At 44.5% G+C, this 24,625-nt stretch overlaps 1 long non-coding RNA gene across 1 annotated transcript in view; it reads left to right on the top strand.

Moving 5' to 3' along the window:
• Positions 1-387: 387 nt before the first annotated feature.
• The window catches only part of LOC143793883 (uncharacterized), a 287,791-nt gene continuing 263,553 nt past the window's right edge, over positions 388-24,625 (top strand). Inside the window, exon 1 of the long non-coding RNA XR_013220314.1 lies at positions 388-789. This is a non-coding gene — a long non-coding RNA (uncharacterized LOC143793883). The remainder of the gene's footprint in view (positions 790-24,625) is intronic.

The raw sequence follows: 24,625 nt of genomic DNA, 5'->3' as shown, positions 1-24,625 counted from the left end.
AGCAGCAAGAGCAGGCACAGAAGCCACACTAAAGATATCACAGAGCGAAACTACGTGAGATCAATGCAGCACACTAAAAACTTCAACATTGCCTAGTCTGTATACTCTGTGATTGGAGTGCAAAAGTCCTTGGAGATCCATGACTTGTTCATCTTGATGAAAGTTATGCTTTCAGGGGACAGCACTTATCCGACAGGACACCACCAGCAGCGCTGAAAACACGTTCTGAGAGAACGCTGCCTGCCAGGCATGATAAAATCTTCAAGGCATGAGAGGCGAGCTCAGGCCACTCATCCATTTTTAAAGACCAAAATGTGAAAGGCTCCAAACCCTCCCTGATGGTATTCATATTCAGTTCTGGACACTCCTGCACCATTCTCTCAATTCGTTCACCACGTGTCAGACTTGAACTCTGTTGTGCTGGTGCACGATCTGATCTAAAAAAGTGTCAAAGGACTCACAGAAATTGCTTCTGCCACTATACTACTGCTACTGCTGTTGCTGCTAATGCTTTGGCATTGACGAATTAACATGCCGGACGTTATAAGTGTAGTGCTGCAATGCACACTTTGTGCCTCACTGCTGTCTTGGGGAAACCTCTTTTAAGGTTGTGCAAAAGCATGTTTCGATACTCCAGCATTCGCGGATCTCTTTCCAGGGCGGGAAGCATCTGGCAAAATTTTGTCTTATAATGTGGCAACCCAGTAGTCGCCCCCGGAAGAAGATGGCAGCGAAAAGCGCGCCTGGTTGGGGGGACACCAAGCAGACCGTTGTGGCCACCTGTTACTGGTAATGTAACCTCTATTTTCATAGGTTTACCTATTTTGGCACTTAGTATACAGTTTTGTTACAGCTATTATAGCATTATTATTACATCTGGTTACTAGGTTCCATGTGATTGTGATTTATATTGCCCTGCTGTCACTTTACTTACCAGTCTCCGGCTGTGCCAACAAGTGAGGTGTTAATTATATTGAGGTGTTGTTGATATTTAGCATTATATTCCTGAGCTAAGTAATTTTGCTATTTTATAGGGGGAGCTATCACATGTGCCTTTATCTCCCTTGTCATTATTATTAATATTTCTTTGCATTATTGGTTCACCTCACCTTCTGCTTGGTGTCCCTTTACGGCATTTTGCTTTTTTATACTTTGTTTTTAATATTATGCATTCAATAAAATGTATTTTCATTGTATTAGTGTCGGATCTCTTCGTATTCTTCCACATGTACCACATGTGTGAGAGTCTTTGTTGTTTAATCTTGATTGAAGTGCCTCTTATACAGTGTCTTGCAAAAGTATTCGGCTCCCTAGAACTTTTCAACCTTTTCCCACATATCATGCTTCAAACATAAATGGTATACAAATGTAATTTTTTGGTGAAGAATCAACAACAAGTGGAACACAATTGTAAAGTTGAATTAAATTTATTGGTTATTTTAAACTTTTTGGGAAATTCAAAAACTGAAAAATGGGGCATGCAATATTATTTGGCCCCTTTACTTTCAGTGCAGCAAACTCACTCCAGAAGTTCATTGTGGATCTCTGAATGATCCAATGTTGTCCTAAATGCCTAATGATGATAAATATAATCCACCTGTGTATAATCAAGTCTCCGTATAAATGCACCTGCTCTGTGATAGTCTCAGGGTTCTGAGAGCATCATGAAGACCAAGGAACACAACAGGCAGGTCCGTGATATTGTTGTGGAGAAGTTTAAAGCCGGATTTGGATACATGATTTCCAAAACTTTAAACATCCCAAGGAGCACTGTGCAAGCGATCATATTGAAATGGAAGGAGTAATTGACTGTATTTTATCATATATTTCTTAAGTAAATAAAGTATACTTTTTTAGTATATTTTTTATGAGGGATATGCTTCAGTTTTTGTATTTATTATTAGTTTGAAATTAGTAACTGAACACTTTTTTTAGTGTGAATGAGGTCTGTATAACCTAGAAGATATGCTTCAAACAATTTCTATATCGAATTTATCCTGCTGTACCACGTTTGTAAAACCAAAAGAATTTTTTTATGTGCAACAGCTCTGCACACACAACAATTTCACCAACACAATATTAAAACGTGGGATATGGCGGGCTGTATCACATTTAGCAACAGAAAAAAATATTTTTGTATGTGTGTGAGATCTGCAGACAGCTTAATTTCAACCCAAAAAATTACGGAGGATATTGCAGGCTGTATCACGTTTAGCAACAGATTTTTTCCATGAGCAATACAAACAGTGGAATTTCACCGCCACTAAATAGCAAGGTGAGATATGGCATGGTGAATCACGGTAGCAACTGCCAAAATTTTTTTTTCAGGCACAACAGTTCAAATCACAGAACAATATCACCACATCACTAAATGTCAAAGTGACATAAACCTTGCTGTTTCACATTTAGCAAGTGAAAAAATAATATATATGCATGGAGCACAATAGAAGCCGTGCACAACACACTTGTATGAAATGTACCCTGCTGTCTCTGTCTGTGGACCTCAGTAATGGCAAAAAAACAGCTGTAAGGTTGATTTCACATCCACCTAGCTAAACTATCTAAGAAACAACAGCTTAGCTAACTACTTAAAATCTAGCTGCTAACAGTCCCAGCGTCAGGAGCAGCCCCTCTGCGCTGTTACAGTGTCAAAATGGTGCTAAAATAAGATGTTCGCTCTTTATATGGAGAGGGACATGTGATTTCAGCAGTCAATTACACAAGTTGTTGTGTCAGGACATTTTGGGTGTTTCCTGCACCCTGATTGGCTAGCCGCAATGTGCACACATAAAGTTAGAAGAAAAAAATAAACTACAGTATACAAGCACGCCGCGCCACTGAGCTCTGCCAACCCCTGCCTACCTATTTTCTATCGCTTTTTACAGAATGTTTACGATTTTTTCCAATTTCATAAAATTTTGCTCCCGATCATGAATCCAAATGTACCATACTCGTGCCGATTTTATGTTTGTTGATCATTTTTCGCTCATCATTAGTTATTAAAATGACACTTGCACAATTGCATTGATATATATACCCCAAGAAAAGCTGAGACTGACAGTATGAAGGAGCACAGAAACGTAATATGATTTTTTTTGTAAAGTGTACCTGATGTTTAAGAAAAAATGGACAAAGTAGATGAGTTAAACAAAAAGTCACAGCAGACAAATCCTTAGGAGCAGGGGGCAGACTCCAGAAACAGAGCTAGGCAATACACAGGCCATCAATATACTGCAGACACATATCAGGCTAGAGGCAAAGACTAGACTTGCAATCTGAATGAGGCCTAAAAGGAACTGAATCAGGATCCTACTGACCTGCTAAATCATCAATCTATGCTCCTTTGGGAATTAAAATATGCTCATGTAAAAGGACCTTAAGCACGAACCTTTGGATAAAAACTCATTATATATATTTGCTCTAGACATTTATTATAATGCTGTTAAAATGTAGACAATGTTTATACAATCCAAGCAGGGCCGTATTTGCCACTAGGCACTTGAGGGCACGTGCCTAGGGCGGGAACAAGTGGGGGGGCGGCACCTGAGCAAGGTTTTTTTTTAATACTAGTCCCGGCTCTGGCTGTGCGTCCCTTTCTGAAGACAGGGGGCGGCAGAGCGGCAGCCAGAACAGCTGGTGCTGGTGCCGACTCTCCCTAATCCCCCTGCTGAGACACAGTGATGCCCCTGCTCACAGCCTCACTGGTGCCCGGCCAGAATGTGACTGACTGCTGAGGTGGAGCGGCGGCGCCCTATGTTCCGACCCTGGGTCCTGTCCTGGACTCACATTGCTGTCCTGGAGGACTCGCAGACAGTAGAGCAGTACATACACAGTAAGTAGTGTACTGTCTCTGTAATGATCTCCCTCCTTGCTCCTGCCCGCGCGCTGCCTGCTGCATGGCTGTCTGTGACTCACCTCACGGTCCTCACCCCTTCCCTTCCCTCACATTCCTCAGCCTCATTTCTGCCTGTAGTGCCTGAGGCTGGAGGAGCCATGAAAACACAGTCAGCAGCCCTTAATGTTTAATCTTTGCTCCTGGCAGACAGACCCAGAGAGTGAGTGGTGGGGGTGGGGGTCTAATACACCCCCACTCACTCTATCTGGGTCCTGGGAGAAAACATTGCCAGTGCTGGTGTGTGTGGCTGCATCGTATGTGTGTGTGTGCGTGCGCGGAGCTGTATGTATGTGTGTGTCTGTGCGGTGCTGTGTGTGTGCAGAGCTGTATGTATGTATGTATGTGTGTGTGTGCAGAGCTGTATGTGTGTGGGGCTGTATGTATGTGTGTGCGGACAGCGGAGCTGAATGTGTGCGTGCGGGCAGCGGAGCTGTATGTGTGTGCAAAGCTGTATGTGTATGTGTGTGCAAGTGCGCAGAGCTGTATGTGTGTGTGGAGCTGTGTGTGTGCAGAGCTGTGTGTGTGTGCGGGCAGCGGAGCTGAATGTGTGCGTGCGGGCAGCAGAGCTGTATGTGTGTCCAGAGCTGTATGTTTATGTGTGTGTGCGGGCAGCGGAGCTGTATGTGTGTGTGCGCTCGCAGAGCTGTGTGTGTGCAGAGCTGTGTGTGTGCAGGCAGTGGAGCTGTATGTGTGTGCGGAGCTGTGTGTGCGGAGCTGTGTGTGCGCGGAGCTGTATGTGTGTGTGTGTGCGCGGAGCTGTATGTGTGTGTGTGTGCGGAGCTGTATGTACTGTATGTGTGCCACAAATGGCAAAAATCTCTGATGTAAAAGTAGCCTAAGTCACTGCCGACAGTGTCTGCTTTAGGGTTCATACTCGCATGCGAGAAACACGGATGAGTGTCGCACATCAATACCTGGCACTCAGGAGCGGAGCGTGTACTGCTATGCGGCCACAGGCTCCGATCTCAGTGCAGGGTATTAACGTGCGACACTGATCAGAGTTTCTTGCATGTGAGTATGAGCCCTTAGTCATACCAATGGGGGAGGCAGCACTAAAAGTGCCTAGGGCAGCACAAACTCTAAATACGGCCCTGAATCCAGGGATATGCAGCTATATGCCATACAGAAGCTATATCTACCAAGGGAAACAATGAAAATGTTCACTGACATAAGAGAGAGTTTTGTAAATATGATCTGTGATCTGTGCAAAGGTCATTGTGCATTAAGTTGGAAGAAGTGAACTGAGACCATCATCAATAATAAATGTGGAATCCTGTTATCTATCTATCTATTGTAATAGTTCATATTTCATTGTGATCCTGCCTGTGATAATAATTAGATGATTTCAGAAAAGTGATCTTTGCAAAACAGGAAGTGACGGACTTTAACCCCTTAGTAACAGAGCCAATTTGGTACTTAATGACCGAGCCAATTTTTACAATTCTGACCACTGCCACTTTATGAGGTTATAACTTTGGAACGCTTTAACGGATCCCGCTGATTCTGAGACTGTTTTTTCGTGACATATTGTACTTCATGTTAGTGGTAACATTTCTTCGATATTACTTGCTATTATTTATGAAAAAAACGGAAACATGGCAACAAATTTTTACATTTTGCAATTTTCAAACTTTGTATTTTTATGCCCTTAAATCAGAGAGATATGTCACACAAAATAGTTAATAAATAACATTTCCCACATGTCTACTTTACATCAGCACAATTTTTTGTTAGGAAGTTAAAAGGGTTTAAAGTTTACCAGCGATTTCTCATTCTTCCAACAAAATTTACAAAACCTTTTTTTTAGGGACCATCTCACATTTAAAGTCACTTTGAGGGGTTTACATGACAGAAAATACCCAAACTTGACACCATTCTAAAAACTACACCACTCAGGGTGCTCAAAACCACATTCAAGAAGTTTATTAACCCTTTACGTGCTTCACAGGAACTGAAAAAATGTGGAAGGAAAAAATGAACATTTAACTTTTTTTTGCAAACATTTTAATTCAGAACCACTTTTTTTATTTTCACCAGTGTAAAAAGAGAAAATAAACACAAATTTTGTTGTGCAACTTCTCCTGAATACGCCGATACCTCATATGTGGGGGTAAACCACTGTTTGGGCGCATGGCAGAGCTTGGAAGAGAAGGAGCACCGTTTGACTTTTTCAATGCAGAATTGGCTGGAATTGAGATCGGATGCCATGTCGCTTTTGGAGAGCCCCTGATGTGCCTAAGCAGTGGAAACTCCCACATGTGACACCATTTTGGAAACTAGACCCCTTAAGGAACTTATCTAGATGTGTGGTGAGCACTTTGAACCCCCAAGTGCTTCACAGAAGTTTATAACGTAGAGCCATGAAAATAAAAAATCACATTTTTTTACACAAAAATGATTTTTTGCCCACAAATTCTTACTTTCACAAGGGTAACAGGAGAAATTAGACCACGAATGTTGTTGGGCAATTTCTTCTGAGTATGTTGATACCCCATATGTGGGGGTAAACCACTGTTTGGGCGCACAGCAAAGCTTGGAAGTGAAGGAGTTCCGATTTACTTTTTCAATGCAGAATTGGCTGGAATTGAGATCAGATGCCATGTTGCGTTTGGAGAGCCCCTGATGTGCCTAAACAGTAGAAACCCCCACAAGTGACACCATTTTGGAAACTAGACCCCTTAAGGAACTTATCTAGATGTGTGGTGAGCACTTTAAACCCCCATGTGCTTCACAGAAGTTAATAGCGTAGAGCCGTGAAAATAAAAAATTCGCATTGTTTCTACAAAAATTAAGTTTTTGCCCCCAAATTTTTATTTTCACAAAGGTAACAGGAGAAATTAGACCACCAAAGTTGTTGTGAAATTTGTCCTGAGTACGCCGATACCCCACATGTGGGGTAAACCACAGTTTGGGCGCATGGCAGAGCTTGGAAGAGAAGGAGTTCCGTTAGACTTTTTCAATGCAGAATTGGCTGGAATTGAGATCGGACGCCATGTCGCGTTTGGAGAGCCCCAGATGTGCCTAAACAGTGGAAACCCCCCACAAGTGACACCATTTTGAAAACTAGACTCCCTATGGAACTTATCTAGATGTGTGGTGAGCACTTTGAACCCCCAAGTGCTTCACAGAAATTTATAAAGTAGAACCGTGAAAATAAAAAATCCTTTTTTTCCTCAAAAATGATTTTTTAGCCTGCAAATTTTTATTTTCTCAAGAGTAACAGGAGAAATTGGACCCCAAAAGATGTTGTCCAATTTGTCCTGAGTACACTGATACCCCATGTGTGGAGGTAAACCACTGTTTGGGCACATGGCAGAGCTCAGAAGGGAGGGAGCACCATTTGACTTTTTCAGCGCAAAATTGGCTGTCGCATTTGGAGACCCTCTGATGCACCTAAACAGTGGAAACCCCCAATTCTAACTCCAACCCTAACCCCAACACACCCATAACCCTAATCCCAACCCGATCCATAATCCTAATCACAACCCTAACTCTAATCACAACCCTAACCCCAAAACACCCCTAACCCTAATCCCAACCCTAACCATAACCCTAATCAAAAGCCTAAGCCCAACACACCCCTAACCCTAATCTCAACTCTAACATCAAACCTAACCCTAATCTCAATACACCCCTAACCCTTATCCCAACCCTAACCTTAACCCTAATCCCAAACGTAACCCTAATGCCAACCCTAACCCTAATGCCAACCCTAACCCTAATCCAAACCCTAATCCCAACGCTAACCCTAATCCCAACTCTAGTCATAACTTTAGCCCCAACCCTAGCCCTAACTTTAGCCCTAACCCTAACTTTAGCTCTAACCCCAACCCTAGCCCCAACCCTAACCCTAGCCCTAACCCTAACCGTAGCCCTAACCCTAACTTTAGCCCCAACCCTAACCCTAGCCCTAACCCTTACTTTAGCCCCAACCCTAACCCTAGCTCTAACCCTAACTTTAGCCCCAACCCTAACCCTAGCCCTAACCCTAACTTTAGCCCCAACCCTAACCCTAGCCCTAACGCTAACCCTAGCCCTAACCCTACCTCTAACCCTAACTTTAGCCCAACTCCTCTAGTTGCCGGCCAGCAGATCATGGCGGGCGCACTGCGCATGCGCCCACCATTTTCTTACCGGAGGAAGAAGCCGGCAGCCAGGAGGGGACGCAGGAGGACCCAGGGACACCGTTAAGTATAACAGGGTCCCTGATCCCCCTATTTCTCTGTCCTCTGATGTGCGATCACATCAGAGGACAGAGAATGACACATCGCTTTTTTTTGCGGCCGCCGGTAAACAGTTAATTACCGGCGATCGCAAAACAGGGGTCGGTAAAAACCGACCTCTATCTTGTTCTTTGGGGTCTCGGCTTCACCAGCAGCCGAGACCCCAAAGATCTTCCGGGTGCCGGCCGTAGTGCATAGTGCGCCTTTTTTTGCCGGATCAAGATGGCGGCGCCCATTGGGAGCCACGAGGAGCACAAGGGGAGACAGGTGAGTATCGGAGGGTGATCAGGGACCTCATTTCTCTGTCCTGTGATGTGCAATCACATCGGAGGACAGAGAAATTAAATGAAAAATCGCGTTTTTTGTTCTTTTGCGACAGTAAACGGTTAATTACCGGCGATCGCAACCCGGGTTGGTAAAACCCCCCCGAATCATGTTCTCTGGGGTCTCGGCTACCCTCAGCAACCGAGACCCCAGAGAAAATCCGACTCTGGGGGCGCTATTCACTTTTTCCACAGCGCCGTTAATTAACGGCTCTGTGGTTTAAGTACCCTTAACTGCCGCCTTTAAAAGGCATATCGGCAGTCGTTAAGGGGTTAATTAGGCTCAGTGGCTAAGTGAAAATTCTTTGATTTCAATTTTTGTTTTTTAAAAGAAGCACGCCCATCAAAATGTTTATCCTTTTATTATATTGCAATCATTATATTATATAGCACTGTGTACTTACAATTGCTCATCTTGCCCTTCTAACCAGCTAAGGCTAGGTTCACATCGCATTAGGTGCCATCCGTTTAACGGATCCATTACTAAATGGCGCTAACGCAATGTAATGGATCTGTTAACGCACCTATTGCCATCCATTATCGTAACGCATCCTAACGCACATCAAAATCGGCATACGTTAGCGATGGTCCGTTACTTTGTGACACACCCTTGAACGTGGTCTACAGCGTTTTTGGGTACGTTCTAACGCACAGTGAGTAAACACCAGAGAGAAAACAGGAGTACACGTCCCAATTTTTTGAAAAAAGTGTCAAAGCAAATTTTATTGCACAAAAATCGTCATATACATAAATACCAAATCATATAATAAATAAATAACACGTATTTCAGTAAGGGAAACTGAGGAACAACACTGAAAAAACGGTGACAGCCCCTGTAAAAGTCTACGTCTAGAATAAAGTGCTAATAGTGCATGTCACAGGGCAAAATGTTTTTTTTTTAAGGAATATGTCACTGTTAGAGTACATGTCATACATCCCAAAGTTGCGGTCACATCAGGTATAGTGCACTAAATACCAAACATAATTCCCCAAATCTTACCCATTCTGCAGACAAACAGGGATTACCACCGGAGCCCCAACGCGCGTTTCGCGTCGGCTTCATCAGGGGTCGTGGCACCATCAGACCAGAGGTATAGTTAAGATTTATATTGTGTATAATGATCTGTTTATCGCGCCGCAATGTTGTGATGTATTTTGGGTTAATATATTGTATTATGCCGTGTGGCAAGAGAGACTTCTTTACCCTAACAACTATTACATATACATAGGCGGCGAGATCTAATGTTGTGACAAGCGTACCTCTGGCCTGGGGTGCCTATATATTGGTACCATCTCCATCAGTGTTGTTTTTATAATGTTGGAATATTGTTTCAAATAAAATTTATAAGTTTTTGGTACGATGAGGTTCTTGTGCAATCTTTTGTAGGTCATAATTATGTAAATTGTACGGGACCGATAAGTTATATATCTCCCAATGGGCATAGGGTGTAACTAGGTTTACCCTGTGCATTGTGTATCTAATTGGCATTTGTAATATGATTATTGCAGTATATTAAGAGGATACATAGTTTGATGGGAGGACTTCTTTAAATGAATATTTTATTATTTTGTTAGAGTTCTTTCTGAAGATTTTCATTGCACTTTTCACCCTTTGAAGTATACAGGGTGAAATCCATAGCAAATCAGCGACAATATGTGAATCCAAGAAGTGAAGATTTTGCTGTGGATCAGCTGTCGGATAGATGTGGAAGATGTGCAGCAAATTTCCTGTGTGCAGATACCTTCAGGCAGTGTGCCCATCATGAGCTTTTGGTGAGTTCTTGATGTTGCAGATTTTCTGCACCATTTCTGCCCAGGTAAGTACATTATGCTATTTGCATTTTTTTACCTGCATTTTTAACGTGTTTTTGATGTTGCGCTTTTGTTTTCTTTTGCTATGTCATGTTTTAAATAAAGCCATTTTGTTTTTTGATAGTTCCTGGTATTTGGCTTTGAGAAAACTTTATTGATATAGTAATGGGCATATTAAATGTGTTTTTGATGCGTTTTCACCACAGAAATGCACTAAAAACAAATGTGTGTTTTTTACCTGTAAATTTTCCGCATTTAGTCCATTTGAAAAACATGCCCATAAAAAACGCAGAGTGCCAGCAAGAGAAATTTGCGGATTTGAAACACGCACCTCAGGTCAGTTTTTCGCTGAGATTTCTATATATCACATCCACTTTGCTGGTACTGTAAGACACCAGTTGTAACACAGCGGAAATACGCAGCATAAAAAACTCATCGTGGGAACACAGCCCTACAGTTCACAATTGTGCCGGATACAATAGTCATCAATAGGGTTGAGCGAAACGGGTCGATCATTTTCAAAAGTCGCCGACTTTTGGCTAAGTCGGCGTCTCATGAAACCCGATCCGACCCCTGTGCTTGTCGGCCATGCGGTACGCGACTTTCGCGCCAAAGTCGCGTTTCAATGACGCGAAAAGCGCCATTTCTCAGCCAATGAAGGTGAACGCAGAGTGTGGGCAGCGTGATGACATAGATCCTGGTCCCCACCATCTTAGAGAAGGGCATTGCAGTGATTGGCTTGCTGTCTGCGGCGTCACAGGGGCTATAAAGGGGCGTTCCCGCCGACCGCCATCTTACTGCTGCTGATCTGAGCTTAGGGAGAGGTTGCTGCCGCTTCGTCAGAAGCAGGGAGAGCGTTAGGCAGGGTCCACTAACCACCAAACCGCTTGTGCTGTAGCGATTTCCACTGTCCAACACCACCTTCGGTGTGCAGGAACAGTGGAAGCTATTTTTTTTTTTTTTCCTCAGCGCTGTAGCTCATTGGGCTGCCCTAGAAGGCTCCGTGATAGCTGTATTGCTGTGTGTACGCCACTGTGGAAACCAACTGCTTTTTTCAAAGCACATATCCTCTTGTTCCTTTCTGCACAGCTATCTTTTTTGTTTGTCCACACTGTTTATTTAATTTGTGCATCAGTCCACTCCTATTGCTGCCTGCCATACCTGGCTTAGATTACTACAGGTAGATAGTAATTGTAGGACAGTCCCTGTTTTTTTTTTTTTTTGTGGGAGATTAAGATTGGCATTTCTGCTACAGTGCCATCCCTGTGTGTGCCATCTCTCACTGAGTGGGCCATAGAAAGCCTATTTATTTTTTCTGTGATTTGTGTTCTAAATTCTACCTCAACACAAAAACACTACATCAATCAGTGGTAGAAAAATATTGGCCTCAGTCAGGGCTTGTGTGCCACTGCTGTGTGTGCTATCTCTTATTCAGTGGGCTATAGAAAGCCTATTTATTTATTTATTTTTTTTCTTATTATTTGGTTTCTAAAGTCTCCCTGAAAAAAAAATAAATAAATAAAAAAACAGTGGGAGAGTAATATTGCCCTTTCAGCTTGTGTGCCAGTCTTGACTCCTGGGTGTGCCACCTCTCTCTCTAATTGTGGGCCATAGAAAGCCTTTTTTTTTTTTTTTTTTTAAATATTATTGGGTTTCTAAAGTCTCCCTTAAAAAACAAAAAATACATAAAAAAACAGTGGGAGAGTAATATTGCCCTTTCAGCTTGTGTGCCAGTCTTGACTCCTGGGTGTGCCACCTCTCTCTCTAATTGTGGGCCATAGAAAGCCTTTTTTTTTTTTTTTTTTAAATATTATTGGGTTTCTAAAGTCTCCCTTAAAAAACAAAAAATACATAAAAAAACAGTGGGAGAGTAATATTGCCCTTTCAGCTTGTGTGCCAGTCTTGACTCCTGGGTGTGCCACCTCTCTCTCTCATTCAGTGGGCCATAGAAAGGCTATTTATTTTTTTGGTTTTTTTAATATTATTTGGTTTCTAAAGTCTCCCTGAAAATAAAAAAAAAAAACTTAAAAAAACAGTGGGAGAGTAATATTGCCCTTTCAGCTTGTGCGCCAGTCTTGACTCCTGGGTGTGCCACCTCTCTCTCTCTAATTGTGGGCCATAGAAAGCCTTTTTTTTTTTGTTTTTTTTTAAATATTATTTGGTTTCTAAAGTCTCCCTTAAAAAACAAAAAATACATAAAAAAACAGTGGGAGAGTAATATTGCCCTTTCAGCTTGTGTGCCAGTCTTGACTCCTGGGTGTGCCACCTCTCTCTCTCATTCAGTGGGCCATAGAAAGGCTATTTATTTTTTTGGTTTTTTTAATATTATTTGGTTTCTAAAGTCTCCCTTAAAAAACAAAAAATACATAAAAAAACAGTGGGAGAGTAATATTGCCCTTTCAGCTTGTGTGCAAGTCTTGACTCCTGGGTGTGCCACCTCTCTCTCTCATTCAGTGGGCCATAGAAAGGCTATTTATTTTTTTGGTTTTTTTAATATTATTTGGTTTCTAAAGTCTCCCTGAAAATAAAAAAAAAAAACTTAAAAAAACAGTGGGAGAGTAATATTGCCCTTTCAGCTTGTGCGCCAGTCTTGACTCCTGGGTGTGCCACCTCTCTCTCTCTAATTGTGGGCCATAGAAAGCCTTTTTTGTTTTTTTTTGTTTTTAATATTATTTGGTTTCTAAAGTCTCCCTTAAAAAACAAAAAATACATAAAAAAACAGTGGGAGAGTAATATTGCCCTTTCAGCTTGTGTGCCAGTCTTGACTCCTGGGTGTGCCACCTCTCTCTCTCATTCAGTGGGCCATAGAAAGGCTATTTATTTTTTGGGTTTTTTTTAATATTATTTGGTTTCTAAAGTCTCCCTGAAAAAAAAAAAAAACATAAAAAAACAGTGGGAGAGTAATATTGCCCTTTCAGCTTGTGCGCCAGTCTTGACTCCTGGGTGTGCCACCTCTCTCTCTCTAATTGTGGGCCATAGAAAGCCTTTTTTTTTTTGTTTTTTTTTTAATATTATTTGGTTTCTAAAGTCTCCCTTAAAAAACAAAAAATACATAAAAAAACAGTGGGAGAGTAATATTGCCCTTTCAGCTTGTGTGCCAGTCTTGACTCCTGGGTGTGCCACCTCTCTCTCTCATTCAGTGGGCCATAGAAAGGCTATTTATTTTTTGGGTTTTTTTAATATTATTTGGTTTCTAAAGTCTCCCTGAAAAAAAAAAAAAACATAAAAAAACAGTGGGAGAGTAATATTGCCCTTTCAGCTTGTGTGCCAGTCTTGACTCCTGGGTGTGCCACCTCTCTCCCTCTCATTCAGTGGGCCATAGAAAGCCTATTTATTTTTTTTTTTAAATATTATTGGGTTTCTAAAGTCTCCCTTAAAAAACAAAAAATACATAAAAAAACAGTGGGAGAGTAATATTGCCCTTTCAGCTTGTGTGCCAGTCTTGACTCCTGGGTGTGCCACCTCTCTCTCATTCAGTGGGCCATAGAAAGCATTTATTTATTTTTTTTCCTTGATTTGTGTTCTAAAATCTACCTCAACACAAAAACACTACATCAATCAGTGGGAGAAAAATATTGGCCTCAGTCAGGGCTTGTGTGCCACTGCTGTGTGTGCTATCTCTCATTCAGTGGGCTATAGAAAGCCTATTTATTTATTTATTTTTTTTCTTATTATTTGGTTTTTAAAGTCTCCCTGAAAAAAAAAAATACCTAAAAAAACAGTGGGAGAGTAATATTGCCCTTTCAGCTTGTGTGCCAGTCTTGACTCCTGGGTGTGCCACCTCTCTCTCATTCAGTGGGCCATAGAAAGGCTATTTATTTTTTTGGTTTTTTTAATATTATTTGGTTTCTAAAGTCTCCCTGAAAATAAAAGAAAAAAAACTTAAAAAAACAGTGGGAGAGTAATATTGCCCTTTCAGCTTGTGCGCCAGTCTTGACTCCTGGGTGTGCCACCTCTCTCTCTCTAATTGTGGGCCATAGAAAGCCTTTTTTTTTTTGTTTTTTTTTTAATATTATTTGGTTTCTAAAGTCTCCCTGAGAAAAAAAAATAAATAAATTTGGTGGGAGATTAATATTGACATTAGTGCTTGAGTGACAGTCCTGCGTGTGTGTCATCTCTGTGATTTTGTGCCACAGAAAACAGAGTGTGTAACATTGTGCCTGATTTTCCTTGTGGTCTCACCAACCTGTTAAGGGATATTGAAATCATACTGAAGTTATAGCTCACCGTGTAAGTTGTTTGACAGCAACAAATAAAGTTACTTTGGTTAAGATTTTAAAACAATGAGGAAGTCTGGTGCAAGAGGTCGTCGTGGGCGTTCATTGTCAGCTGGTAATGATGGTAGTGGTAGTGGAGCATCAGGTGGTCGTGGGGATAAAAATATTCCACCTAAGTCTGGAGCTGTGGAGCCAGTTTCGTCGTCAGGCTACACAAGGCCTCGAACGCTCTCTTTTCTGGGAGTAGGAAAACCGCTTTTAAAGGCGGAGCAGCAACAGCAAGTTTTGGCTTACATTGCAGACTCAGCCTCTAGCTCTTTTGCCTCCTCTTCCGAAACTGGTAAATGTAAAAGCAGCGTGTCGCTTGTGGATGTTCACGGTCAGGGACAAGTCGCTTCCTTGTCCTCCTCAGCAAAAACTACAACAAGAGAGAAGGATGCAGCAGGCGACACAACGGGTCACTCCATGGAGCTCTTTACACATACCGTCCCTGGCTTAGAAAGTGAAACATTTAACAGGCCATGCCCATTACAAGTAGATTCTGACATGGAGTGCACTGATGCACAGCCACAGCCAGAGTACTATGCTGCTCCTTTGACTCAGACCACCACATTGCCCTCTCAGGGTACAGATCCACAATCAGACCCTGATGAGACTATGTTGCCCCGCCACGAACGCTATACCACCGACCGACACAGTGACACAGACGAAGTTGCACACGAGCTCGAAGAGGAGGTAATAGATGACCCAGTTATTGACCCCGATTGGCAGCCATTGGGGGAACAGGGTGCAGGCGGCAGTAGTTCAGAAGCGGAGGTGGAGGAGGGGCCGCAGCAGGCATCAACATCGCAACAGGTTCCATCTGCCGGGCCCGTATCTGGCCCAAAACGCGTGTCAAAGCCAAAACCTGTTGGAGGACAGCGTGGCCATCCGGTTAAAGCTCAGTCTGCAATCCCTGAAAAGGGATCCGAGTCTAGGAAGAGTGCAGTCTGGCATTTTTTTAAACAACATCCAACTGATCAGCGCAAAGTCATCTGTCAAAAATGTTCAACTAGCTTAAGCAGAGGTCAGAATCTGAAAAGTCTAAATACTAGTTGCATGCATAGACACTTAACCACCATGCATTTTCAAGCCTGGACTAACTACCAAACGTCCCTTAAGGTTGTAGCACCCTCGGCCAATGAAGCTAGTCAGCAACGCAACATCCCTTCCGTCACTGTAAGGCCACCATTTTCCGCACCACCGGCAGTATCTGTGCAGGTTTCTTTGCCAGCCAAAAGCAGTCAGGGTCAGGGAACCACCAGTTTTGTAGGAGGAAATATTGCATCTAGGGCACCGGCGGAAACAATACCGTCTCCAACCGTCTCTCAGTCTGCCATGTACACCGGCACACCCGAAAGTTCCACGATCTCCAGCTCTCCAGTCCAGCTCACCCTACATGACACTCTGGTTAGAAAAAGGAAGTACTTATCCTCGCATCCGCGTACACAGGGTTTTAACGCCCACATAGCTAGACTAATCTCGTTAGAGATGATGCCCTACCGGTTAGTTGAAAGCGAAGCTTTCAAAGCCCTGATGGAGTACGCTGAACCACGATACGAGCTACCCAGTCGACACTTTTTTTCCAGAAAAGCCATCCCAGCCCTGCACCAGCATGTTAAACAGCGCATCGTCCATGCACTCAGGCAATCTGTGAGTACAAAGGTGCACCTGACTACAGATGCATGGACCAGTAGGCATGGCCAGGGACGTTATGTGTCCATCACGGCACACTGGGTGAATGTGGTGGATGCAGGGTCCACAGGCGACATCAATTTAGGGACAGTTGTGCCTAGCCCACGGTCTAGGAAACAGTTGGCTGTAGGCGTTCGCACCCCCTCCTCCTCCTCCTCCTCGTCCTCCTGCAGAAGCTACAGCTCTTCCACAGAACGCAGTCTGCCAACCACTCCATCGGCAGATGACACTGTTGCACACCAGTTGTCCCATGATGGGCCAGCTACTGCCAAGCGTCAGCAGGCTGTATTGGCTATGAAGTGTTTGGGCGACAACAGACACACCGCGGAAGTTCTGTCCGAGTTCTTGCAACAAGAAACGCAGTCGTGGCTGGGCACAGTAGATCTTGAGGCAGGCAAGGTAGTGAGTGATAACGGAAGGAATTTCATGGCTGCCATCTCCCTTTCCCAACTGAAACACATTCCTTGCCTGGCTCACACCTTAAACCTGGTGGTGCAGTGCTTATTGAAAACTTATCCTGGGTTCTCCGACCTGCTCCTCAAAGTGCGTGCACTTTGCTCACATATCCGACGTTCGCCTGTACACGCCAGCCGTATGCAGACCTATCAGCGGTCTTTGAACCTTCCCCAGCATCGCCTAATCATAGACGTTGCAACAAGGTGGAACTCAACACTGCACATGCTTCAGAGACTGTGCGAACAGAGGCGTGCTGTTATTTATTTGTGGGAGGATACACGGGCAGGCAGTAGGATGGCAGACATGGAGTTGTCAGGTGTGCAGTGGTCTAAGATACAAGACATGTGTCAAGTCCTTCAGTGTTTTGAGGAATGCACACGGCTGGTTAGTGCAGACAACGCTGTAATAAGCATGAGCATCCCCCTAATGCGTCTGCTGATGCAAAGTTTGACGCACATAAAGGAGCAGGCGTCTGCACCAGAGGAAGAGGAAAGCCTTGATGACAGTCAGCCATTGTCTGGTCAGGGCAGTGTACAGGACGAGGTAGCGGGCGAAGAGGAGGTGGAGGACGAGGAGGATGATGGGGATGAGTATATTTTTAATGCCGAACCTTTCCCGGGGGCACAGGAAATTGGTTGCGTGTCACGGCCGGGTTCTGGTTTTTTGAGGGACACAAGTGACGTAGATTTGCCTGCAACTGCCCCTCAACCAATCACAACCGGAGATTTGACAACTGGAACTTTGGCCCACATGGCGGATTATGCCTTACGTATCCTAAAAAGGGACACACGCATTACGAAAATGATGAACGATGACGATTACTGGTTGGCCTGCCTCCTTGATCCACGCTATAAAGGCAAATTGCAAAATATTATGCCACATGAGAACTTGGAACTAATATTAGCAACCAAACAATCAACTCTTGTTGACCGTTTGCTTCAGGCATTCCCAGCACACAGCGCACGTGATCGTTCTCACACGAGCTCCAGGGGGCAGCAGACTAGGAGTGTTAGGGGTGCACACATCAGAAGTGGCGTTGGACAGAGGGGTTTTCTGACCAGGTTGTGGAGTGATTTTGCTATGACCGCAGACAGGACAGGTACTGCTGCATCAATTGAAAGTGACAGGAGACAACATTTGTCCAGTATGGTTACTAACTATTTTTCATCCCTTATCGATGTTCTCCCTCAACCGTCATTCCCATTTGATTACTGGGCCTCCAAATTAGACACCTGGCCAGAATTGGCAGAATATGCATTGCAGGAGCTTGCTTGCCCGGCAGCAAGTGTCCTATCAGAAAGAGTATTCAGTGCTGCAGGTTCAATATTAACCGAAAAAAGGACTCGTCTGGCTACCCAAAATGTTGACGATCTAACATTCATTAAAATGAACCACAACTGGATTTCGAAATCTTTTGCCCCACCTTGCCCGGCCGACACCTAGCTTTCCTATGAAAAGCTCTTGCCTGTGAATTACTTTTCTAATGTCTAATTTGCTGCAGCTGATTGTACAGCATACGACATGTTTACACCTCCCTAAATGGCAAAACTCCCCACACGGGGCCGTGGTATCGCGACTTGGCGCAAGCACCCGTGAGACTGCTGTTTGTCTGAAGAGGTGGGTGTGCTCGCTTTTGGTTGACGGCATTGCTACTGGGTCCCTCATAGTACAATGTAGTGTCTCTGGCGGTGGTGGTGCGCACCCAACGTCAGACACACCGTTGTAACATGAGGGGCCCTGGGGCGGTCCCGCCGGCCTCAAGAGAGTTCCCCCCTACCCCAGCTCAAAATGTGCTCTACCACGTGCAAAATTATGTCGCACAGCTCCACCAATCTTTAGTCTATTCGCTGACATCATTCAATGTCTGGCACTGACAATACAAATTTGTAGACATCTATGATGCAACTTAAAGTAGTCTGTGTCTGTGTCCTATATTGGCACCATTAAATAGTTACTGCCAAATTACTATGTCAGAAACTCAGTAGATGAGCCCACCCCTGTACCTAAGTATGCCACCTTTTTTTTTGTTTTGGTTGTTTTGCGAGACATTAACATCTATTTATATTTTGGGAGTACTGGGACAGACACTCCTTGCACTACTCCTCCACTCACCACCAAGCTGCCTGTGTATCCATGTAACCGCTGTAAAGCTGCCATGAGCCTATTGTTTGTTATTTTAGGCCTTTGATAGCCTGTCTGCGGTCCCTACTTTTAATACTCCTCCACTCATCACCAGCTGCCTGCCCGTGTATCCATGTAACCGCTGTAAAACTGCCATGAGCCTATTGTTTGTTATTTTAGGCCTTTGATAGCCTGTCTGCGGTCCCTACTTTAAATACTCCTCCACTCACCACCAAGCTGCCTGTGTATCCATGTAACCGCTGTAAAACTGCCATGAGCCTATTGTTTGTTATTTTAGGCCTTTGATAGCCTGTCTGCGGTCCCTACTTTAAATACTCCTCCACTCACCACCAAGCTGCCTGTGTATCCATGTAACCGCTGTAAAACTACCATGAGCCTATTGTTTGTTATTTTAGGCCTTTGATAGCCTGTCTGCGGTCCCTACTTTAAATACTCCTCCACTCACCACCAAGCTGCCTGCCCGTGTATCCATGTAACCGCTGTAAAACTGCCATGAGCCTATTGTTTGTTATTTTAGGCCTTTGATAGCCTGTCTGCGGTCCCTACTTTAAATACTCCTCCACTCACCACCAAGCTGCCTGTGTATCCATGTAACCGCTGTAAAACTGCCATGAGCCTATTGTTTGTTATTTTAGGCCTTTGATAGCCTGTCTGCGGTCCCTACTTTAAATACTCCTCCACTCATCACCAGCTGCCTGCCCGTGTATCCATGTAACCGCTGTAAAACTGCCATGAGCCTATTGTTTGTTATTTTAGGCCTTTGATAGCCTGTCTGCGGTCCCTACTTTAAATACTCCTCCACTCACCACCAAGCTGCCTGCCCGTGTATCCATGTAACCGCTGTAAAACTGCTATGAGCCTATTGTTTGTTATTTTAGGCCTTTGATAGCCTGTCTGCGGTCCCTACTTTAAATACTCCTCCACTCATCACCAGCTGCCTGCCCGTGTATCCATGTAACCGCTGTAAAACTGCCATGAGCCTATTGTTTGTTATTTTAGGCCTTTGATAGCCTGTCTGCGGTCCCTACTTTAAATACTCCTCCACTCATCACCAGCTGCCTGCCCGTGTATCCATGTAACCGCTGTAAAACTGCCATGAGCCTATTGTTTGTTATTTTAGGCCTTTGATAGCCTGTCTGCGGTCCCTACTTTAAATACTCCTCCACTCATCACCAGCTGCCTGCCCGTGTATCCATGTAACCGCTGTAAAACTGCCATGAGCCTATTGTTTGTTATTTTAGGCCTTTGATAGCCTGTCTGCAGTCCCTACTTTAAATACTCCTCCACTCACCACCAAGCTGCCTGCCCGTGTATCCATGTAACCGCTGTAAAACTGCCATGAGCCTATTGTTTGTTATTTTAGGCCTTTGATAGCCTGTCTGCGGTCCCTACTTTAAATACTCCTCCACTCACCACCAAGCTGCCTGCCCGTGTATCCATGTAACCGCTGTAAAATTGCCATGAGCCTATTGTTTGTTATTTTAGGCCTTCGAAGCCTGTCTGCGGTCCCTCCTTCCACTAGGCCTCCACTGACCAGACCACTGCTGCCCGTGTACCCCTGGAACCAATTTTAAAGTGCCTACAGCCAGCCCATTTTATTGTGTTAGGCCTTCGAAGCCTGTCTGCGGTCCCTCCTTCCACTAGGCCTCCACTGACCAGACCACTGCTGCCCGTGTACCCCTGGAACCAATTTTAAAGTGCCTACAGCCAGCCCATTTTATTGTGTTAGGCCTTCGAAGCCTGTCTGCGGTCCCTCCTTCCACTAGGCCTCCACTGACCAGACCACTGCTGCCCGTGTACCCCTGGAACCAATTTTAAAGTGCCTACAGCCAGCCCATTTTATTGTGTTAGGCCTTCGAAGCCTGTCTGCGGTCCCTCCTTCCAATAGGCCTACACTGACAAAGGTACACCTGACAACAGACACATGGACCTGTAGGCATGGCCACGGAAGGTTACGTGTCCTTTGTGGCTCAATGGGTTAATGTATTGGATGCATGGTCCACACAGGGGACAGCCTGCTAAGTCTGTATGCAGTCCCTAATTCAAGTTGTCCTCAACTGAATAAAGCTGAGCTTCTACCTTCTGGCTCTCATTAAGTGTTTTTTAAAAAACAAAATGGTGGTTAGGGCCTACTAACGGCTTCTGCCCCTCCCTGGTGTTGCCCTCAACTGAATAAAGCTGAGCTTCTACCTTCCGGCTCTGATTAACTGCTGTTTTTAAACACATTGCTGGTTCCGGCCTACTAACGGTGTCTGCCCCTGCCTGGTGTTGCCCTCAACTGAATAAAGCTGAGCTTCAACCTTCTGGCTCTCATTAAGTGTTTTTTAAAAAACAAAATGGTGGTTAGGGCCTACTAACGGCTTCTGCCCCTCCCTGGTGTTGCCCTCAACTGAATAAAGCTGAGCTTCTACCTTCCGGCTCTGATTAACTGCTGTTTTTAAACACATTGCTGGTTCCGGCCTACTAACGGTGTCTGCCCCTGCCTGGTGTTGCCCTCAACTGAATAAAGCTGAGCTTCAACCTTCTGGCTCTCATTAAGTGTTTTTTAAAAAACAAAATGGTGGTTCCGGCCTACTAACGGTGTCTGCCCCTGCCTGGTGTTGCCCTCAACTGAATAAAGCTGAGCTTCAACCTTCTGGCTCTCATTAAGTGTTTTTTAAAAAACAAAATGGTGGTTAGGGCCTACTAACGGCTTCTGCCCCTCCCTGGTGTTGCCCTCAACTGAATAAAGCTGAGCTTCTACCTTCCGGCTCTGATTAACTGCTGTTTTTAAACACATTGCTGGTTCCGGCCTACTAACGGTGTCTGCCCCTGCCTGGTGTTGCCCTCAACTGAATAAAGCTGAGCTTCAACCTTCTGGCTCTCATTAAGTGTTTTTTAAAAAACAAAATGGTGGTTAGGGCCTACTAACGGTGTCTGCCCCTGCCTGGTGTTGCCCTCAACTGAATAAAGCTGAGCTTCAACCTTCTGGCTCTCATTAAGTGTTTTTTAAAAAACAAAATGGTGGTTCCGGCCTACTAACGGTGTCTGCCCCTGCCTGGTGTTGCCCTCAACTGAATAAAGCTGAGCTTCAACCTTCTGGCTCTCATTAAGTGTTTTTTAAAAAACAAAATGGTGGTTAGGGCCTACTAACGGCTTCTGCCCCTCCCTGGTGTTGCCCTCAACTGAATAAAGCTGAGCTTCAACCTTCTGGCTCTCATTAAGTGTTTTTTAAAAAACAAAATGGTGGTTAGGGCCTACTAACGGCTTCTGCCCCTCCCAGGTGTTGCCCTCATCTGAATAAAGCTGAGCTTCTACCTTCCGGCTCTGATTAACTGCTGTTTTTAAACACATTGCTGGTTCCGGCCTACTAACGGTGTCTGCCCCTGCCTGGTGTTGCCCTCAACTGAATAAAGCTGAGCTTCAACCTTCTGGCTCTCATTAAGTGTTTTTTAAAAAACAAAATGGTGGTTCCGGCCTACTAACGGTGTCTGCCCCTGCCTGGTGTTGCCCTCAACTGAATAAAGCTGAGCTTCAACCTTCTGGCTCTCATTAAGTGTTTTTTAAAAAACAAAATGGTGGTTAGGGCCTACTAACGGCTTCTGCCCCTCCCTGGTGTTGCCCTCAACTGAATAAAGCTGAGCTTCTACCTTCCGGCTCTGATTAACTGCTGTTTTTAAACACATTGCTGGTTCCGGCCTACTAACGGTGTCTGCCCCTGCCTGGTGTTGCCCTCAACTGAATAAAGCTGAGCTTCAACCTTCTGGCTCTCATTAAGTGTTTTTTAAAAAACAAAATGGTGGTTCCGGCCTACTAACGGTGTCTGCCCCTGCCTGGTGTTGCCCTCAACTGAATAAAGCTGAGCTTCAACCTTCTGGCTCTCATTAAGTGTTTTTTAAAAAACAAAATGGTGGTTAGGGCCTACTAACGGCTTCTGCCCCTCCCTGGTGTTGCCCTCAACTGAATAAAGCTGAGCTTCTACCTTCCGGCTCTGATTAACTGCTGTTTTTAAACACATTGCTGGTTCCGGCCTACTAACGGTGTCTGCCCCTGCCTGGTGTTGCCCTCAACTGAATAAAGCTGAGCTTCAACCTTCTGGCTCTCATTAAGTGTTTTTTAAAAAACAAAATGGTGGTTAGGGCCTACTAACGGCTTCTGCCCCTCCCTGGTGTTGCCCTCAACTGAATAAAGCTGAGCTTCTACCTTCCGGCTCTGATTAACTGCTGTTTTTAAACACATTGCTGGTTCCGGCCTACTAACGGTGTCTGCCCCTGCCTGGTGTTGCCCTCAACTGAATAAAGCTGAGCTTCAACCTTCTGGCTCTCATTAAGTGTTTTTTAAAAAACAAAATGGTGGTTCCGGCCTACTAACGGTGTCTGCCCCTGCCTGGTGTTGCCCTCAACTGAATAAAGCTGAGCTTCAACCTTCTGGCTCTCATTAAGTGTTTTTTAAAAAACAAAATGGTGGTTCCGGCCTACTAACGGTGTCTGCCCCTGCCTGGTGTTGCCCTCAACTGAATAAAGCTGAGCTTCAACCTTCTGGCTCTCATTAAGTGTTTTTTAAAAAACAAAATGGTGGTTAGGGCCTACTAACGGCTTCTGCCCCTCCCTGGTGTTGCCCTCAACTGAATAAAGCTGAGCTTCTACCTTCCGGCTCTGATTAACTGCTGTTTTTAAACACATTGCTGGTTCCGGCCTACTAACGGTGTCTGCCCCTGCCTGGTGTTGCCCTCAACTGAATAAAGCTGAGCTTCAACCTTCTGGCTCTCATTAAGTGTTTTTTTAAAAACAAAATGGTGGTTCCGGCCTACTAACGGTGTCTGCCCCTGCCTGGTGTTGCCCTCAACTGAATAAAGCTGAGCTTCAACCTTCTGGCTCTCATTAAGTGTTTTTTAAAAAACAAAATGGTGGTTAGGGCCTACTAACGGCTTCTGCCCCTCCCTGGTGTTGCCCTCAACTGAATAAAGCTGAGCTTCTACCTTCCGGCTCTGATTAACTGCTGTTTTTAAACACATTGCTGGTTCCGGCCTACTAACGGTGTCTGCCCCTGCCTGGTGTTGCCCTCAACTGAATAAAGCTGAGCTTCAACCTTCTGGCTCTCATTAAGTGTTTTTTAAAAAACAAAATGGTGGTTAGGGCCTACTAACGGCTTCTGCCCCTCCCTGGTGTTGCCCTCAACTGAATAAAGCTGAGCTTCTACCTTCCGGCTCTGATTAACTGCTGTTTTTAAACACATTGCTGGTTCCGGCCTACTAACGGTGTCTGCCCCTGCCTGGTGTTGCCCTCAACTGAATAAAGCTGAGCTTCAACCTTCTGGCTCTCATTAAGTGTTTTTTAAAAAACAAAATGGTGGTTCCGGCCTACTAACGGTGTCTGCCCCTGCCTGGTGTTGCCCTCAACTGAATAAAGCTGAGCTTCAACCTTCTGGCTCTCATTAAGTGTTTTTTAAAAAACAAAATTGTGGTTAGGGCCTACTAACGGCTTCTGCCCCTCCCTGGTGTTGCCCTCAACTGAATAAAGCTGAGCTTCTACCTTCCGGCTCTGATTAACTGCTGTTTTTAAACACATTGCTGGTTCCGGCCTACTAACGGTGTCTGCCCCTGCCTGGTGTTGCCCTCAACTGAATAAAGCTGAGCTTCAACCTTCTGGCTCTCATTAAGTGTTTTTTAAAAAACAAAATGGTGGTTAGGGCCTACTAACGGCTTCTGCCCCTCCCTGGTGTTGCCCTCAACTGAATAAAGCTGAGCTTCTACCTTCCGGCTCTGATTAACTGCTGTTTTTAAACACATTGCTGGTTCCGGCCTACTAACGGTGTCTGCCCCTGCCTGGTGTTGCCCTCAACTGA

Source organism: Ranitomeya variabilis, chromosome 1 (genome assembly GCF_051348905.1).
Source record: "Ranitomeya variabilis isolate aRanVar5 chromosome 1, aRanVar5.hap1, whole genome shotgun sequence".
In the NCBI taxonomy this organism is placed as follows: Eukaryota; Metazoa; Chordata; class Amphibia; order Anura; family Dendrobatidae; genus Ranitomeya; species Ranitomeya variabilis.
The sequence above is the reverse complement of the archived record's forward strand: the minus strand, read 5'-3'. Positions and strand labels throughout refer to the sequence as shown.